Genomic DNA, 5015 nt, shown 5'->3' on the forward strand with positions numbered 1-5015 from the left:
ATCACGGGTTAAAGAGTGTTGCTGAGTGATACGCAGCAAATCAGCTACCGTTCATTCATACTGACGTACCTCTGTAGACCTTACAATGGCCACATTGATTCTGCAGTTGAGAGAAGTGTGTCTTGGTCTGTCAGCCTAGATGAACTTTGACATGTCGACCCAGAGATAGTAAATCACCTGATGTACCTCTGGTGAGTCAGATGCTTCCATCTGTGGTTTTGGGTTCACAGACATATCAAGGTTCAGTTTGAAGTAAGGAACGACAGTAGAGCAGCCCTCCTGCTCAGCAGGTCACTCTTTACCCATAATGATGAACAACACAGCAGGTAAAAGCTCTGAGAGCTCAGCGGCGTCTCCTGAATGCCATTCACTATTTCCATTGAGTAGTAAAACAGCTGCTGGCCCAAAGACAAATAGACCAGAGAACACACAGCACGGACAGTGTGTCTTCTCGAATGGCCCTAAAAGCAATAACAATAAGTGATTGTCTGGCACAGAGTGATATAAGACAAACATAAGAACTGAGTATAGTCCAGTATGTCTCTGCCAAGACAGATCCCAGGGGGAATGAGATAGTAAAAATCAGTATATAGCCTCTAAGAAAGCACTTCTCTCATAAAAAACTTCTTAATACAACTTTTTAAAGGCGTAATAGCATAACTCGCACTGTTTTTATACATATTTCATAGTAGGTCTATTTCTTATTGTTGCAGGACGGACGCTGTTATTTTTCCCCTTGACGCCTTTTCTTTTTCCTCCTCAGAATATTTTATTTCAGGTGTGGGAAGGAAGGACTGTTAAATTCATGTATGTACATGCATCTCCAACAGCCTGTTTTTATGCACATTTCCAGTTCACACTTAAGAAAACCTGAGTAGAAATGCAGGAAATTAAAACAATCTTTTTTAAGGACGTCATGTTGTTGTGTCTTTCTTCTGCAGCGGTTTAATGGCAAATTTATCTGAAATTTTTGTTACATTTAGATGGGATCTTGGCTCACAATGATGGTTTGAAAATATGTTTACTAAGGAAACATGTAGTTTGTTTGGTTTTTGTAAATGGATGACAACAGAGTTCATCAGTCAGCACTGATGTTGATTTTTAGGTCAAGAAATGCAAATACATCTGGAGGGCTTTAATATGACACTGAGAGCTGTTTATAATATTTAGTCCTCCCATTACTGACATAAATGGGGTGGACAGATTAGTATAATGCAGTGGTGGAAATTTTTAAGTTCCAAACCCTGGTTAATATATTTTTAAAAAACATTTCAAAATGCTAAAAGACAAGCTAGCATGGTTAGGGAACTAGCGGACAACACGCTAAAAAGGCTAACGAGGCTCCAGTAATAAGGTAGGTAACAACATGTTAACTTGGCCTTTTTCCTCATGATTGTAAGGTTTGGATTAATAATTCATGATATTTAAGGTGGCCTTAATATTTGATTTGAGTACAAGTAACTCATTTATTGTTAAGGAAAGGTAAATTAGGTTAATTGTACTTAGAACTAGCAGGTATATTACACACATATGCAGCATTTCTCCAAACTTATTTAAAATGTGTAAACGTAAATTAATCTTCTTTATACAGATGTTTTCTTGCTGTCAAAAGAGTTAACATATAATAAAAGCAATTTACAACTAATCCATTATCAAAATAGTAGCCAATTCATTTTGGGGCTCTGGGGCTTACATTTTTGTAATGAAATAAAGTCAACTTAAAGAAAGTGAGTCAATGGAACAAACCAATACTTAAAACGAGAACGGAACGAGTGATTAAAAATTAATTGGAAGATTAAGTATGTTAGCGTACTTATTTTATTAAGATATGCTGTTCGGATTTACAGTGTATGGATGATGGAGACATCCCTGTCCTGCAGTGTAAATGAACTCAGCAGGGACACTGTTTACCTTTGAAATGGAGAAGAGCTGCTTGTGTACCTAACAGAAGAAACACAAGACTCCTCATTGTAGACCTCCTCACCAACGCTGGGCTTAGAGAGAAATATGCCAGTGGTGTGGAGACTCTACACCCAGAGGATGAGGGGAAGTTGTTAAAATGATCACTGAGAGACAGAAAGGATGAAAGCTGCTACCCACAATGCCTGATCAGCACCCTGGATTATAGTGGCAGTGGAAGAGGATGGATAGATGTATGGATGGAAGAAAATGTGTCAGGCAACATTAATCATCCTATCTATCTTTCCCTTTTGCCTCTCTAATGATACACACAGGGGTACAGTGAGTCACATATTGTGACAGTGGGAGTATCAACAGATAGAAATACACTAGATGAACAACAGTTGTGGTAAGCATACATGGGACAGGTTTATGGTAAAAACACAAGAAAAGAAACAATATATTTGAGAATGCGTTTCAGTGAAAACTGAGACAAGCCTGCCCTCTACTGCCCAACATGATACAAATTTGAAAACAAAAAAATGATTACTATTAGAGACAAATTAATAACCAAATGCCCTCAACAGGTATCGCTGTCTATCCAAGTTAAAGTTAGAACCATTAACAAATCAGCTAACTTCAATAAGCCATCAACCTGTCTATTAGACCCCATCTCAACTAAGCTGCTTAAAGAAGTCGTACCCTTAATTGACACTTCTTTACTAGATATGATTAATCTCTTTCTTTATTATCAGGATTGTACCCCAGTCCTTTAAAGAGCTGTAAATAAACCCCCTTCCTAAAAAAGCCCACTCTTGACCCAGGGGTTTTTAGCCAACCTATAGAGCCGAAGTCTAACCTCCCCTTCCTCTCTAGATTCGTAAAAAGTAGTTCGCCAACAGTTGTGTGACTTTCTACAATAGGCAACAGCTGATTGTGAGGATTTTTCAGTCCTTGTTAGAGTTCAGCACAGCACAGAGACAGCTCTGGTTTAAAGTTAATAACGACCTTTTAAATTGCTCCGACAATGACTGGTCTATACTTGTATTATTAGATCTTTGTGCCGCCTTTGACACCACTGAACTTAATATTTGAGCATTTTGGAGACTTGAGTATCAAATTGGCATTAAAGGGACCAACTAAGTCTGGTTTAGGTCATTACTTATCAGATTGTCCTCCAGTTTGAGCACGTTAACAATAAACCCCAATAAAAAAGTTAGTCATGGGGAAAAGGTTTCCACAAGTTTTGTTCTTTGGAGCAATAAATTGTTCACTTTATATATGCTTCCCCTCAGGCAATATTTATTGAGGATCACTCCCTTCAACTTTCACTGTTATGCAGATGAACCCAGTATACCTGTCAATCAAGGCAAGATGAAAGTTAATCAATTATCAGTTACAAAGATGTCTTAAGGACATAAAAACCTGGATGAGCTGCAATTTTCTGAATGTAAACTCGAAAAACTAAATTCCTTGTAACTTGGCCCCAAAAACCTCATGAGACTCACTGTCTAAAGATATAATGTTACTCTAGACGGTATCTACTTTGCTTCTAACACCACTGTCAGTGATCTTGGAGTATCTTTGAACAGGACATGTCCTTTAATTCCCAATGTGGCTAGGACCTCAGGACTGCCTTTTTTCATTTACGCAGATTACAAAAATTAGACACATCCTGTCACAGACGGATGCAGAAAAAACTAATCCATGCATTTTGTTACTTCTAGGCTGGAATTACTGCAACTCCTTTTATCAGTTGCCCTAATAAGTACCATTAAAACGCTCCATTAATTCAAACGCTGGCAGCACGGTACTGACAGGAATAGGAAAGAAGATCGACCATCTCTTCCTGTTCTAGCATTCGCCTGCTTGGTCCCTTGTAAAATCTGAATAGATTTAAAATTCTCCTCCTCACTATAAAGCTCTTTCATGGTCAAGGCCCCTTTCATATCTTAAAGAGCTCATAGTACCCCAATTACCTATAGAACACTGCGTTCTCTGAATGCAGGGCTACTTGTGTTCCTATTAGTCTCTAAAATAGAACAGTGAGCCAGAGCCTTCAGTTACAAGCTCCTCTCCTCTTGGAGCCAGCTTCCAGTTGTGTGTTTCCTGGGAGGCAACATCCTCTCCACATTTAAAGAGAGTGCTTAAGAGCCTTCTGCCCTTTGAAGCCAAAACTTTAACAATCACACACACTGATTGAACTGATAACAAGTGCCTGCTGGCCCTCGAACTGGTAGCCTACAGGATTGACAGCTAAGCATGCCCTAACAGTGCCTCTGGGTACACCAGGAGGAAATTCTCCCTAGGGTATCCCTTTGTGCTAATCCACATATTAGACCACGAGTCGGCTCACTCGCTGACTGCAGAAGGCATTATTGAAGATTCCTAATGCATGCATTGTGCGATTATGCTGTTACAGTTAGCAATGCGCCGCTCCCACGCTGACAACAATGGACACGTCCACAGATCTCTAACCAGCATAGCCCTGGACTGTACTTTATCTCATGTGTGGACCCAAACAAAAACAAATATAATAATTTGTCAAAAAGTTGTCCGTCGTTGGATTATGGTAAATGGTAATGGCCTGTACTTATATAGCGCTTTTATCTACGACCAACTCGAAGCACTTTTACACTACGTGCCCACAGTTCACCCTTTCACACCAAACCAACTGTTCAGTACAGCAAAAACTCAAAGGCACAGGCAGAAAAAGTCTGCCTTCATAGTGACGGAAGATTAATATGGTCTCAAATTGGGATCTTTCCTCCAAAACATACATGTGTTACTTTCATTTTACAAAAGAAAATTATGTAATCCGCTGTGTAAGAATGAAACAACACACACCTGGCTCTGCGTTGGGTGTGAGGGGTGTTGAAGCATACCTGACCCTTTGGCTCCTTTTGTCAGTGAGTCAAGTCTAATTTAGGAATACTAAACTGCCAGACAATAAAAAAAGTGCTTGGCAAGTAAATTCTGATTCAGAACTGCCCTTAATCCACATTTCCAAACAACAGCGCCTATATTCCTTTTAAACCTCTGTACCCCTGAGAAAGCCCTTTTCAAGTCCTCTCTTCCCCAGGGTGGGTTTAAGGCAGCATATTAACTCATTAGGG

Source organism: Morone saxatilis, unplaced genomic scaffold (genome assembly GCF_004916995.1).
Source record: "Morone saxatilis isolate NCDOM2014 unplaced genomic scaffold, NCSU_SB_2.0 Contig16, whole genome shotgun sequence".
NCBI lineage: Eukaryota > Metazoa > Chordata > Actinopteri > Moronidae > Morone > Morone saxatilis.